Source organism: Rhagoletis zephyria, unplaced genomic scaffold (assembly GCF_001687245.7).
Source record: "Rhagoletis zephyria isolate East Lansing unplaced genomic scaffold, Rhagoletis_zephyria_1.1 Rzeph_scaffold_00668, whole genome shotgun sequence".
NCBI lineage: Eukaryota > Metazoa > Arthropoda > Insecta > Diptera > Tephritidae > Rhagoletis > Rhagoletis zephyria.
Genome location: NW_016157752.1, coordinates 60,718 through 76,584, shown reverse-complemented (window position 1 = coordinate 76,584; position 15,867 = coordinate 60,718). Strand labels below are relative to the sequence as shown.

Sequence of the window (15,867 nt, the reverse complement as noted above, 5' to 3'; positions counted from 1 at the left end):
AAAGTTGTAAATGAAGAAATAATTATGCATGACTTGTTACGGTAATAAACAATTGGGAAATGACTCCGCGCAATAATTTTGATTATGTGTCATCCACTAAATACAACAGCAAGAAATTCCAAAAGTCAAAGCTCATCAGAGCTTAGGTTTTTTCCTGTAGAAAATCGCCTGGAATTGTTTATCACCTGCTCCTTAGACCCATTTCAATACCACAGATTGGCGTGGTTTTCCGAAAAATGAAGCGAAAGCATTGGTTAGGTCAAGCTGGCAGGTTGATAGGCCAATTGGATCCCTACTGTAATCACTCAATACGTGAAGTGGTAGTATTTTTTTGCCCATATGATTTACTAGGCTCTTTGGTTCCTTTTCGTGGCAAATTCAAATTTTCCGACCCGTACCTGGGGGGGAGTAAGACGAGAGGGCGTGACACCACCCATACGAACGGAATTTTTCATAGGTATATCTGAAAATATTTGTGATATTTGTGAAAATCAATTCCAGACTGATGGAGGAGAGCTGCCATATCTTCAAAAAAATGAATTTCAAATTGAATTAAGGGAATGCTTTACTTGAAAATTGTATTAAAAAATAGATGTCAAAAGGCATGAAAAAGTTGTAGTTTGAAGATATTTTAAAAATGGTTGCCACCTGTTTGAAAAGTCAAATTTAAATTAATTTTTCGCAATCTATCCGAAAAATTTAAATATCGGTGTCAAACGAATGATTGTTAAGAAACTTACAGATTGAACATTTAGAATATTATTGAAGTATTTTATAAGCGTTACCAACTGTTTAAAAAGTTAAATTCAAACTATCCAATAATTTCAATGAATTATTACAAAATGGGTATCAATGTAAATGGTTTTGAAAGGGCCTCATTAGTAAACTACATTTAAGTAACATAAAGTATCGCAGGAGAGATGTTAAAAAATTCAAAATCTCCTATTATTGGCATAGTTTATGTATTTTGAATTTTACTCAAATAAATTACACCTAATGTAACACGCACAAATTTCATATACTCAACGAATCGGGTAGCGATCTATGTAGTAAAAAAGAAATTTGGTTCATGCGTTGAGCAAATGCGCACATCCTCGAGAAAAAAATCGAAAAAATCTACGGTAATTTTTAGTGACTTCAAATTTGCACTTTATTGTACTAAAATTGAATGGGCTACAAAATTTCATACTCAAAATCTTTCTAAAAAATCGAAATTTTGATGAAAATTTTTTTATGTTAAATTAATTTTTTTTTTTGAAAATTGCGCAAGCTTTGAAACCTATATTTATGCGGGCTCTGTTACAGATCGATCCATATTGTAAATTAAAATTATTAACAATAAATAAATAAACATAAATTGCCAGCAGTATCATTTTGAATTTTACTGCTATTAGTTTTACTCGCAACTGTACACACGTAAATATGGATATCTATTTTCTCGACCCTATTAAGCTGGCATTTCAGGGTACTATTTTATATATATATAAAGAAAATTTGAAAGTTAGGGGGGGGAGGCTCGAGCACCCCCTGCCCCTACCTGGCTACGCCCATGCATGTTCCACATATGAATCAATCGTGACGTCTCAGCTTTCTTTACTTTTTGGCAGCAACCACAAAACGTATTTAATTTTTTTATTGAAAAACCTTCCACACAGCAAGTCCAAAAAAGTACTTTTTACAAAATCGAAATCGGTTACGCCGTTTGGTCAGGCATCGCCATTATACGAAAGATATTTCATTTTTATATGTATAAATTTTATTAGACCGAGCCACGGCAAGGCTCTAATAATACCGTTCGAAAAAAACCAAAAAAAAAATTCCTAACACACGAAAGAATCGATATACTACATACACGAAACGAAACACGAAACACGAAACTATGGCCAAATATAGTAAAACTGCGTTCAGTTTTTCACTCTAACGTCAGGATTTTTTTTCAAAGGACTTTAAAATTTTAAAGACATGATTAATTCAAAAAATTATTTTAAAAAACAGTGCAATGTAGAATAACAATATGGGTACCATGAGAGATAAAATTCCGTAGAATTTAAAAACAATAAAGTTTTTTGGTTTAAAGGGACGAATAGTTATTGAAAATACGCTTTTATTAAATTTTATCCTTTTAAGTTAAAAAAGTTTTCAGGACGAAATTCGATGATGAGGTCGTGCGTATATTAATCTTCAAACAATATTTAAGGCCAAATTTGTAAAGGACATTTTCCATAACCAGTCGTCCTAATGCACCAAAAAATGTATTCTGTTATAATTCTACAGATTTTTTTTTTATATGATACCCTTATTGTTGCACTGAATTTTCAAAATAATTTTTTGAAGCAATCATATTTTTTAAATTTCAAAGTCCTTTAAAAAAAAAAATCCTGACGTCAGAGAGAAAAACTAAGTACGCAGTTTTATTATAATTTGCCCATAGTCTCGCGAATATATTACTTTTTTTTTGTGTGTAAAATTTACTGTCGCACGGTGTACACAATAACTGATAATTATTGAAGTGAAACTTCTTTAGCGGCGGTTGGTTGGTTGGGAATAAATTGGCAAATTCAACGGAAATTGCACACGGAAATGGTGCAACGGAAATGGTTGGGGCTGAAACAAGTGCTTCTTGTGTGTGTGGATATGGTATTAATTTCACACAAATTTTGTAATAAAAGGTTAAAGTATAACACTTAGAAAAAGACCAATACAATGAAAGTAAAGGTAAAGGCAAAGGTAAAAATAAAAACATTAACAAAGATGCGTAAAGATAAAGGCAAAAATGAAGACCAAGGTAATTTTAAACACTTTACTTACACATAAGGACAAGGATATTTATCGATTTTGTTATCTACATTTATCGATTTTGTTATCCATATTTATCGGTTTTGTTATGGACATTTTTACCGATTTTGTTATCGAATTCAATATTGATATTTTTATCGATATATTTATCGATTTCGTTAGCGAAACATCGATTTTGTTAGCGAACCATCGATTTTGTTGTCGATATTTATCGATTTTGATATCGATATTTAACGATTTTTTATCGATTTTGTTATCGGTAATTATGGATTTAGTTATCGATATTTATCGATTTTGTTATGGATATTTTTATCGATTTTGTTATCGATATTTTCATCGATTCTGTTATGGATGTTTTTATCAATATTTTTATGGATTTTGGTATGGATATTTTTTCGAAATTTTTATCGAGTTTGTAATAGATTCTGCAACCAATATTATTATCGAATTTTTCATCGAATTGTAATAAAAATTAAGATAAAGGAAAACAGAATAACATAAATGTAATTAGAACGAACAGGGGCATAGGTAGGGATCCAGATAGAAAAAAGAAAAAAAAATATAACCCTAAGCAAAAGCAGATGTATGTATGTATGCACATATGTATGTATGTATATATATTGGTTATGAGACAAAATAGATATGCCAGTAACGTAAGTTTCACTTCTCCAGTGTGGCCCAGGCGCAGTTACTTTTTTAATTTGGTGCAAGATATGTGCAAATGCATTCAAATAAAATGTGAACCGTAGGGTACTTAAGCGAAACAATAATACGACTCGTTCACAATTTCGACGAAATTACAAGCCTCTTTAAGATCATGTGAATGCAGCAGCAAACCCAAAAGTCACAAGTTAAATTTAAACCAATGAAACACAGCACAGAAAGCTTGAAAGCCAACTCGAGTGTTGCCAACAAGAAAGCGCCAAAGAAACAGGTTAAGACAACGCTGAGGTAAACAAAGCAATGAATTCAAAAGAAAACTTGTAGGAGGTGCAAAATCCGTTAGCGGCATGCGAGGCTCACATACGTACGTATGTATGTACACACCAAAGTGCAAGTGGCAAAAAAAAAACTTTAAATGAGCGGGCGCGCATAATAAAGCTCAGCAAAAGCTACTTACGTACGTTGCCCATAAGGAATGTGTGCGCAAGATACAGTGGTGGCAATTGGACGCGACTGTCACCGCTACCAACACAACCAGCCAATATAGCTAACCGTCCAGATAGCCGTATCGCCTTACCAGGTGTATGCGCGCAACACTCACAGACCGCCAGTTAGTTTGATTCTTGGTGCTGAGCGGATTGGAAGCGATTTGGTGGAACGACGGTCGGTTGAACGGCTAAATTGTTGCTTATATATACATACATATATGTAGGTACTTATTGTGGTCAAGTTGAGGGGCCGCGCCTATTTTGGCAATTAAATTGCTCGAAAGCGTGCGAATTTTGCATTGCAGGTGCGTGAAAAGTGCGGAAGCCGATGAATGAAAGTGAAAATTGTGTGAAAAGTCATGGAATTTGTATGGAAATTTAAGTTTTTTAGCAAAGAAATGTGTGAAAAATTGTGAAAAATATGCAAGTGTGTGTGAGTGTGTGTGTGTGTGCAGTTTTGCAAAAGTATTTGTGAGTTGTTGGTAGAAACAACTTGTCAGCCAACTGACATCTCTATGGAGCGCAGACTACTTAAGATGGCTTGAAGAGAGGAGCTTATTGCCAAGACTTACAAGTCTTTGGGAAAACAGACGTTAATAACAACAACAACATAAACAACTGCAACAAAATTAAGAAATATAAGGGAAACAACAAAAGTGTGAAGAAATATTGAAGTTGGTGTATGTATAAAAATGTGACAAAAAATATGTAACGAAGTTGGTGGAAGTGGAAATAGACGAATATGAAATAGCTGAAAATGTAGAAGTTGGTGGCAAGAGGTGTTAAATAAAGTTCTGCTAGCCAACTTTATGCGTGCAAAAACAAAAACAAAAAAATACATACATTGAAATATAAAGTGTATTATGCAACAACAACAACAAAAATACAATAAATGAGTAACACCCGCATATGTATGTGATACAACAAATATAACAACAAAACAATGAGCGTTGCTTTAGTGTCGCGCGCATTAAAAACTGATTCATTTATTGAGATCGTCGATAGAAAAAAAAATTTAAAAAAAAAAACTGCTAATAATAACTGAAACGAGTTTCTTTCAGCATGAAAATAAAATAAATGGCAATAAAATGATATAATGATTTAAAGAATGAAGTGGAAAAGGAAACGAGTGAAAAGAGGTTCGGGTTAGGTTAGGTTGGAGCAGCAGCAGGGAGAGAGAGGTTGCTCCTATACTTGGGCTAAAGGTAGGCCCATTGTGATGTCATATTTATTTTTTATTTTTTTAAAGGTCACGTAAGTACAAATATTTCATAAAAGCAGCGTTTAAAAGTACCTATTGGTATGTATACGTATAATGCCTTATTCGGGATATGTGTGACAGTCGGGACCATTGTTGCCCACGCAAGTATATAGAGCTTTCAGGGCAGCTTTACTGTCAGAGAAGATAAAGACGTACCTGTTTTTCTTTGGGCCATCTTAACAAGCGCCATTTGGCATCCTAGAAAGCCAGCACCTCCGCATCTGCATTGATGGAGAAGCCAAAGATTTCCTTAGTTCCAGTTCGGAGAGAAACCTCCTCCTCCTAACTTTCCGTAGAGTTTGGAGTCATGAGTATATTTTTATCATGTTGGTATGGTAGTTTCATAGTTTTTGTGAGTGGAATTTGATGATAGGCGGTGGTCAGTACTTGCACGTATCGGTATGGGCTCCATCATTCCTACAATTTTCGTATGGCCGTACCGTAACGTGAGTCCAGGACCCTGCTCATCTGAATCATAAGGGTTAGCCCTCGAGCTATTACGTCAAACGGGGCCGATGTAAAATCGCAATCAGGTAGATGAGCGGCATACAGCTCTGCTTGTGTAAAGCTCCGCCCTCCTTGGTACCCTTTGGAGTTGTTTAAGCATTGCTGACTTATTGTGAGTTGGCCACCAGACCTAGGATTCGTAGACTAAAATAGGATGCACAAAACCATCGATTTATGCCCTCCGATGTATCGAAAAATATCGATGTACATTTCGATGCATGGAATCAAAGAAATACCTCGATGTATTTTTGCCACTGTATCTCATACCTTTGTCGTTTTCAAAGCACTATAAATAGTGGGAGTAGAGATATTCAATAAGGAAGCTGTATCTTAGACATTATTTGGATCGTTGTCATTCACAACGTTCTGGAGGTGTTGGCAAGAAGGTGCTAGCAGGCTACCGACGACGAAACGTGAGAAAAGTTTCTGGGCACTCTACAGGAGTTCTTAAACTTTGGCGCAGATACCAGCTGTTTACTTTCTCTTCACACTGAAAATACGAAGCTCGTCTTGTTTACCCGGAGATAAAGAGCGCCTAATGCGCAACTTCCCTAGCTCAGTGGTATTCTACTTACGCTCCCGCTTGACTAGTTTAGGTGTGATACTGACAGGAACCTATCTTGCAAGCAAAGCGTTGGGCAGCAAGTAAAATAGCATGCAGCATTTGCTCTATACTGCCGTAACAGCGCCAAAGTAAAGATATAGGAACTCTCCCCAAAGGTAATTTACTTGCTGTATGAAACCATAATCAAGCCAATTATTTGGTACACTGAGAAAAAAAAATTAACCATATCTTCTTTGTTTCAAACAAAAACACATATGATTTTGCGCCAAACAAGCTTTTGTTTACTTTGAACAGATTGCGCCGTATTAATAAAAAATAAGCAATTGCTTTTTCTTAAAATTTCTTACACTTTACTCGATTTATTCAAACAAAATTGAAGTAAGAGGTATGCAATTTTAAGAAAAAGCAATTGCTTTGTTTTTATTCATTCGGCCCATTAATTTTTTCGTTTGAGCCCGATTTTGTTGTGCACTTCATAGATGCTTTTTCATGATTAAGAAAAACCGAAAATTAAAATTCAAAATTATGTGTTCCGCCCAATGAGATTTGAACCTGGACATTCTTGACAGCAACCAACTGTAGCAAGCATCTCTGCGCAGTCAGCTACAGTTTTTGCTATTTACAAAGTGGCGTTGTTTAACATTTTATCATTGGGCTGAACTGATTCTTGAAGAAAATTTCTAGACAACACCACTCTGTGATCGATAAAATAAACTTATGTTGAAGTTTGTTTAAAAAATACTTTTTCTGTTCAAAAATTTCGAATGGCTAATATTGAAAAATCAAAAATGACGCTGTTCGAAGAAACCATGTTACTTTTTTCTTAGTGTATGAAGCCAATGTCTGATGGACTGCGAGTTAGTGCACATTGCCGACCTTCTTTTTCAATCGGCGAGGTGTTCCCAACCACTCCTAGTCTTTAAAGCTATGCTTAGCATCGTATCTGCAGACATTTGAAGTAAGGCTGCCGCAGCCCGGTCTGCGGTCGGGCTAAGATGTACTAGTGTCTCCTACAACTCGCAGTAGCAGCTCACAACAAACTTGACGTCTCTCTCGGTTTCCTGGGATTTTGAAATATATAGAAAGACTCTTGAGGTTATCTCTCTTGACAAGAAGAGTATAGGAGTTCCTGTGTACTTTTCTGATTTGGTCATGCCGTTCAAATAGAGGCAAATATGTAGTCCAGCACTGAAGGTATTCAAATTAGAAGTCTATGAAATGGAAATACCTCTCGCAGAAGGACTTGGCTTTACCTGGCATTTCCAATTGGCGCCAGTTGGCACAGAAAAAAAACTACTGGCGTGCTTTATTAAGCTTGGAAAAAAAAGTGCAATGTTCGCAACAATATTCTTATATAATTATGTACTTCATACACCGATGTACCGATTAGGGCAGTCCTTAAAAATATAAACATCGTAATTTTTTAGGAGCATCCCTTTATTTTATTCCACGCACAAATTAAAGGCATCGACGAAAATTTCGAAATTTCAAATACTTTTTAGTAGTTTAAAAAAATGTATGTTTTTTTTAATCGTAAAATTTTGTCTTTGACCAGCTACAGTGGCGAAAATATAAATAGGAAAGAGGCATTTTAGCATTCAAAGCTTGTACAAAAATTAGAAAAATTCGACCAACTTTCACCATTCATTTTGAGCTTTTTAATTAGGTTTCTTAGAAACATTTTGAGAATGTAGTTTTATAGCCCAATTAAATTTTAGTATGGTACAAAGTGCAACTTTTAGTTATCGAACATAATTTGTATGGAAGAAAATGCATTCATGCTTATGAGCAAAAGATTTCGAAAAATCAATTATTTTGATAAAATTTTGTTGGATATAAAACTGCATACACAAAAAAATTTTAAACAATTTGTTAAAAGTTTAAAATTTTTATGATCATTTTTTAAAACCCGTCGAATGTAAAAAAAACAACAAAAGCCTTCCAAAAAAAAATCTGAAAAATGAACGCGATTTTTTAGCCGGCTGAAACAGGCACTTCATTAGACTAAAACTTAATGGGCTACAAAACAGCATACTCGACAATTTTCTAGGAATTCTAAAAAATTGTTCATGAAAATAGTTGTGAACATTATATTAGAACAAGGTGTGCACTTTTATTTGTCGCCTAGTGTATAAGTGAGCAAGTTTTGGTCCGAAGTGGTGACTCATTTGACCCTATGTAGGCGTCTCTTGGTATTTTTTTTTTTAAGATTATCAGTTGAAAACCATTTATAAAGAACTTTTGACGATGACAATGAACGACTCACATAAACATTATAAATTATATATTATTCATTTTCTTCAAACCCTGCTGGCGAGCTTTAAAAATTAGTTTAAAATTTTAAACAAAATAAAAGGGCGCCCCATACAAAACGTAGATGTTGATATTCTTAAGTACCACCCTAATGTACATAAATGCATTTATGTATACAAATAAGTGCAACTATTTTCATACATAATTATGAGTCTATGCATAGTTTCATGGTTATGTACAGATGCAACGCAAGTTCATTAGCTTAGAAATCTACTGGCGCTCGTGCCTTATGGGGAGTATAAGAAATCTGAAAAAAAGAAAAAACTATATAATTATATGCGAACAGAAAATATATATGAAAACAGATAAATCTGATTGCAATCGTGTTCCGCTTTACTTTCAAGTCAATGCCTCGTTCGTCGCAAGGTTCAGTTGCTCCAGAAGCGCTTTTTCTCCCGAGTGGTTTTAGGCCACAAGCAACGTTGCGCGAAAAATGCCACAGGCAATCATGTCTACATACGTTTATGACAGTGACTATGTATGTACAGATATGTATAAAAAAGTAGACATACATATTTACTTAAATGCATGCAAGTGCCTGCCTATTCATATTGCAATTTACTTAGCGCGTAAGCATTTGTTGTGTGCACCGCTATTGTTTCTGCTACTTATGATTCAATGAATTCATAAAAAAAAGAAATAAAAATAAAGACAACATTTCCGCGCGTTCGGTGCGCTTTTACCAGCGCTTACCGCCACTAAATATTTACTTATACTAAAGCTGATGACTATGTTGACGACAACGACGCGTGGCGCGGAGCAATGGCACTGCAACGACAACAAATGGTTGCACACGCGGTCGTGCGCAACCGCAGCTACTATGTACTATGTGGTGCAACACATCGCTGCTGGCGGTGTCGTTTGGCGCGCCGTGCAGAAAATGGGTGGGCGACAAAGACTTCGCGGCGCGTAACAGGTGTTTTGCGCGATTTAATTGCGCGCAACTAACTGTAACCAATAAACCAACTGTCGATGAGGGAGTGAAAATTAAGAGGAGACATAAAATGCTTGAGTAGAAATTTTGGTAACGGCACAGCGTCAACTGAGGCTGGTACTGAGCACACTTACTTGCACTGAAAGGAGTTTTGGGGAGAATTTATTTTGAATTTTCTGTGGGTGCATATAAGCTTCGACTCTTGGCATATGGATTATCGAAAATTGTAGCGTTAGAAGCTATATAGTTAGAAGCTATGAAGGAAGCCGCTTTCCGGATAAGTGGTGACCCTATTTTGATACATCTCACCAAATCGCTATCCACGAAGTTGTATGCCTAGAAACTGTGTCGCAGCAAAGGAAGGAATTTTTGAATTTACTGATATCGAACTCCGCCGAAAGTGGCATTTTTCCAATGTGCAGCCGCTGGTCTATTTTTCGACCATCAACTTTGAAAGCCCATATCTCTGGAGTTAAGTGTAATTTTTTTAATCTTGTCTCACCAAAATTAAATTTTGCATTTCCTTCACGCGTGAAGTATAGTTTTTAGTAAATTTTTTTTAAGTGTTTTTTTTTAATTATTTAAAAAATGGGTAATGAAAAAAATGGCTTTTATTATTATTAATTGTATAAATGACAAAATAAAAATCAAAAAAAAAAAAAAATTTAAAATTGAAAGTCTTCTAAGATATAAACAAACGTCCTTTTTGGCGGTCAACCGAAACCGTTAAGTACGGTAAAATTTTTTTAAGTGTAATTTTTTGTACTTTCTTTAAAATATGGAACACGTAAAGATTTTGGCTTTATAATTTTTAAATGTACTCATTTTACTATTTTAGGCCTGGCAACACCTGTCCTTTTGCCCACTTTTTGTACTATATTGTTACGGTTATCCTTACATTCATCGAGGATTTCCCAAATCCTTCCAGTTCGTTTCACTGGAATGTTAAAAAGCTTGATCAAATTAACAAAATTTCATAACCTTGTACAGTCCATCCCGGTTAAATATATCGCGGTTTAGAGATAAAGCCTTCTTCCGCCTCGGTGAGGGCGTCCGGAACTCTTGTCTTTGGAACAACCATTAACCAACCGGCAATTTGAAATTTTGTTCTTCGCTGACACTTCCTTCCTGGTTGGACGTTTATTTATTTTTTAACAATTTGGGCATCAAGACGACTGAGGTGGTAGTTCACATAAGTCTGCACAATAACCATATCTAAGGTCACCCTTACGAGCTACAATAGAACGGATTCTTCTAAAGACCCTTCGGCGAATATTCTACCCGATGGAACGTTAAACCAGTTAGGTAGAACTAGACGGGAATCTCTAGTTAAAGCGTTCACTCGGAGGTCGCACTGGCTCACGAATAATTTTTGAAGGCCTGTCGCTAAATTTCTTTAAACCATCTTGATTTTCTTGTGAATCCGAGCATGCCTTCTAATGAAGTTCTTCCTAGGCTTACTGAGTGCACGAAGAAGCGGGCGCCCTATAAATATGAGGGGCTTGGGGGAGTTCGGGGCAGTCGCACTCGTCGTACAGCTTCAGCAGAAACCATTATGCGTGTGTACGAACCTGACAGGTATGCGAACACTGGTTTAGTGTACCATTGCGATACCGATGAGAAGCCAAAATTTTGATTTTGAGAACCTCAGCTAGCTCCGTGTACTTCATTCATCGAGCAGTGACTAGAGAATTGTGTACCTACTGATGCTAGTTGCTCTGGTCATCTCCTCAATTCGTGACTGTGTTCGAGAATTAAATAATGAAGGACTACATATAAGCCGCAGAATATATTTAAGAGATCTTCGGAATTTCTGAAGGCATATAGAATTAGTCGTTACCGACACAACGAAGGCAAGTTTAGATGGTACAAGTTAAATAATGGTTACCAGCTTCGCCGCTGCAGTAATATGGGAGATTATAGGCCCCTCTTAAAGATCGTTTGTGAGAAAAGACACCGCATCTTGTTCTAATCCCCAAATCAATTGCCCAGGGCTACTTCATCTCAACTGGTCGATAGCCGTCAATCTATCTTGCCGTGAAGGTCGTGCGAAAGACAAGCGTCAGTGCTGTCAAACAAACCATCCTATTTCAGATTTATCTGATAAAATATCCTATCGTCTGGGGTGCGCCTCTTGCTTGTGTCTTAACTCCATAGTTTAACATACGACACAAAAAATAGGCGCATCTGAGTTGAGATATTTCGTCAATTTAAGGAATTTTTTCGCGCAGGCTTCAAGATATATTATATATTGACGGCTATGTACCAGTTGATATTTACGCAGGTCATCGTTTAAAACGATACTAAGTTTTCTGTTACTTCTGTGTGGGTGAGACTCGCATCCTGTGCGATACCCTAGCTCTCAGGGCGTTCTTAGCTGAAGAGTATTTCAAGTATGTTTGTGCATGTCTATGCGTGGGATGTCCAGAAGTATATCGTATGCCCCTTGGGTAGTCGAGCCAATTGCTCCCGTTTTTAAACCCGTTTGTCGTTGTGCCTTTTTCACCTTTATTATATAGGATTTGGTGTCAACTGCCTCCTACCAAACCAAGGCAGAATAGGACAAAATAGGTTTAACTATCGTTGGGTATGTCTACCCAATATATTATCTGCGGTCGTAGCACCATTTAAGATCATATATAGCTTCATGAGCAGAACCAGTTTAGTATTTGAGAGTTTAAGCCGAAGACCGCTCTTTTCTGCCAGCATGAAAATCAATCGTTGAGTGCAAATTTGAGATGAACTACCCTACGGCCAGGACGACCTATCTTTGCTGTATGATATTGAACATCGTTGAAATAATCGTAAGTAAGGCAACGCGTGATCTACAGACTCAAAAGTCTCTAAATCACCTTGAGGAGAGGGTAAGAGATACTGAAAGGTCGAAAATCGTTTGCAGTGTTGTAGCCACTAGCACCTCCCTCCATTACGCTTGGATACAGACCTGTTTTTAATGTGGTACCTGTGTGTAATACCAAAGTAGAGAGGTCGCTCCTTTCAAATGGTGCAATCAATGGTATAAGTTGAAATGACAATCAATAACCAACAAATCGAGCTCTTGGCAAAATTATACTCTTAGCTTTGCCGTTGTCTACCGTTTTAATTGCAATGTGCAAAGAAATGTGTGAGCGCCAATTATTTTTTTTTTTTTAAGCGTACGTTACGCCTAAACTTCAGCGTTGCTCTTGACTCTCGTTGCTAATTAAATAATTGATATCACCTCGAAATTAAAAGAATTGTGTATAATAAATGCCCTATTTAAGTACTTGTTCTTATCGAATCAATCATTGCGATATTTTTCAAGGTTTCAAAATTTTTGTTTGGTTTTTAAACTTAGGCCTAGTGAACTTGCTTGAGCATTCATCTGTAAATAAATACATAAATATGTACCTATACTACATATGTATGTATATAAATATGAGTTTGTACAGACAAATCTCTGCAATTACGAAGCTTCTAAACTAAGCGTCACGCACCAAAAAACAAATTGCATATTATTCATTTATGTAATGGAGATTGCGAAATTGCAGAATATAAAGATTGGAGTATAAATGTGTATGGGAATGTAGTAGAAACTTCTCTAACAAAAAAAGATATGAGGTATGTACAAATTTAGATGCATGAAGAACATACATACGTACATATGTAGTTATATGATTGTTGAATTAGGGTGGTCCAAAAACAGTAAAATCGGAATTATAATGCTCTCACCTCCTAGGATTGTTCTATATCGAAAACCAGTATACCCCTGTTTTTTTATTTTGAAATCAAAAAATATATAGAGGTCGCTCAAAGCGCTCAAAGTTTTCCATGTATTTTTATAAGGGAAAAATAAAAATTTTCGTAGAAATGGTATAGAATTCTTGAAAACGAATATTCTTGATCGGAAAACTCTCGTTCTCTTCCGGAGACTTTCAATAATAATACCCAATTGTTTATTTAATAATTTTTTAATATTAACGATTTTTTATTGGTCGCCCACTTGCATTTTCGGGGTTTTTGGCGGACCCATAAATTATAGTTGGGATGAAAAAATGGTAAAATAAACAGTTGGGTGTTATTATTGGGAATCTCCAACAGATAAACAGAGTTTTATGGTAGAAAAACATTGATTTTTAACTATTCTATACCATTTCTACGAAAAGATGTTTTTTCCCCATATAAAATACATGGACAACTTTAGGCGCTTTGAGCGACCTCTAAATATTTTTTTTTTTTTCAAAATAAATAAATAGGGCTATATTTTTTCGGTATAGAACAACCCTAGAGGGTGAGAGCATAAAAACTCCGACTTTACTTTTTCACATGCATTTTTGGACCACCCTATTGTGCATACATATATGCATTTATGTATGTACAAATATGAAAACAGTAGATTGAAGAATATTTAAAGACATGCAAGAAAGTTTACTAATGAGCTTTCTTACCTAAGTAATCAAATGCAGTTAACAAAATAATTTCTAGTATTAAAAAAATAAAAAATAAAATTAATAGCACATTTTTTAAGACATGACATCAATATAGAAAGTTCAAAAATGTGTGCTATAACTTTTGGTCACATTTTTGACAATTCGAAATTGGACATACATTTTTGGTCATTTAAAAGCTGGACAAAATTTTTCGCTGGGGATACATTTTTCGCAATTTAAGAAGTGGACATCATTGTTTTTTTGTTCAATTTATAAGCTGCACATAACTTTTTGGTAGACAGAAATTTTGTAATTTAAAGATTAATCTCATTTAAAGACTGGACATAAATTATTAGTTATTTGAAAAGTGCACACACAAAAATTTATAAACTTTACATAATTTTTTTTAGTTCACATATATTTTTTCTAGTGTTAAATCGTGTTATAAAAAGTTGCAATTAATTTATCGCTTTAAAGTAATAATTGGACATAAATTCTTAGACTTTAAAAACTGGGCATACATTTTTAAAACTATATAAACTGGACATAAATTTTGGAAATTAAAAAACCGGACACAAATTGTTTATAAAAATTGGACACACAGTTTTGGTCACTAAAACTTTGGTTCGAAATTTTTGGTAATTTGAAAACTGAACACGCAATTTTGGCAATTTGTTAGTTGAACATGACTTTTAGAATTTGTACTTACATATCTATTTAGAAATTGGACATACTTGCATACATATTTTTTGTTTTTACTGAAAATTATAAATTTTCGAATTTGATTTTTTTGAAATTTACTGTTGACTTGGAATTTTTAAAGCATTCCTTTGCAGAAGAATCGTTCGATAATAAGGCTGTAAATATAGAATTTTCATATGTGCAGCTTAGGAAGCAAAATTTTTTTTAGTAAAATTTTTTTAGTAAAATTTTTTTTTCTATTTCGGAGTTCCCCGTGGGAACTTTTTGTACCAAATTTAGACAAACGCGTTATTTTCGTTGGTCTCTCAATATCCCTTGTCCTCTCTTCCTAGGTACTTTTAATTAAAAAAGTCAAATGCCTAATGTAGTTACATACGTACATACTCTTGTGCTCAACTACATAATTAAGCCAGCAACATACATACATACATACTTCCACATTCCTACATTTGCGATATCAATAGCACTACGATTAATCATATTGCAAATAAACGCGCATTAGCAAAAACAAAATCAGCGTCACCATGGCAACAGTGGTACTAGCACCAGTACATACGTATGTATGTATATAACGGAAGTGAGGAAATCACTCTCACACACACAGATCGGTCCCACGGGATGCATAGCGGAAGTGTAAATTGACCACGCAACAACTTCCAGCGGAAGCTGGCTAATGTCTGTCCATGCGCTTTAAGTGTGTGAAGAAGTAAAAAAAAATTATTGAGAGAAAAGTGTGGCTAATAAGAAAAAATCCATAAAAAAAGATGCAAGAAAATTTTCTTTCGCCAGGCAGCAGTCAATGTTTCTTGAAATATTCGATTTTTTTATTGTATTGCATTTGCATACGGTTGCATTCCTGAGCGTACACACGAGCACAACACATAAACCATTTGCGGTCATTCACACAATACATATATACTAAAAACTTGAAATAACTATTTACAACGTTTAACTATCAGCGCATAAATTTTATGTAAAACATTTGAAAGACGTCACTTTAAACAATAAAAATAAAGTTTAGGTTAGTGCGCCTTGTTGTTGTTGTTGTTGGGCTTAGTCATACTTTTTCTTACTAATATCGAGTGTCTGCTCATCAGCGCTTTGGGTGCTTATTTATTAACTTGGAAGTATGTATTACAAACCTGCATGTGAATGTAAGCATGTACATACATACATACATACATATATATAGCTGCGAGCAAAATAGTAGCAGTAAAATTCAAAATACA

At 35.1% G+C, this 15,867-nt stretch overlaps 1 protein-coding gene across 5 annotated transcripts in view; it reads left to right on the top strand.

Annotated features, from left to right (window-relative positions):
- Positions 1 to 4,091: 4,091 nt before the first annotated feature.
- The window catches only part of bark (C-type lectin domain-containing protein bark beetle), a 46,246-nt gene continuing 34,470 nt past the window's right edge, over positions 4,092 to 15,867 (top strand). For 2 of the 5 annotated variants that reach the window (XM_017613466.1, XM_017613459.1), the window contains exon 1: positions 4,093 to 4,252. The gene's annotated coding sequence lies outside the window, so the exon portion shown is untranslated. Of the gene's footprint in view, positions 4,316 to 15,867 lie in introns of all 5 variants that reach the window. The other 3 variants (XM_017613463.1, XM_017613461.1, XM_017613464.1) reach the window with 3 other exon arrangements.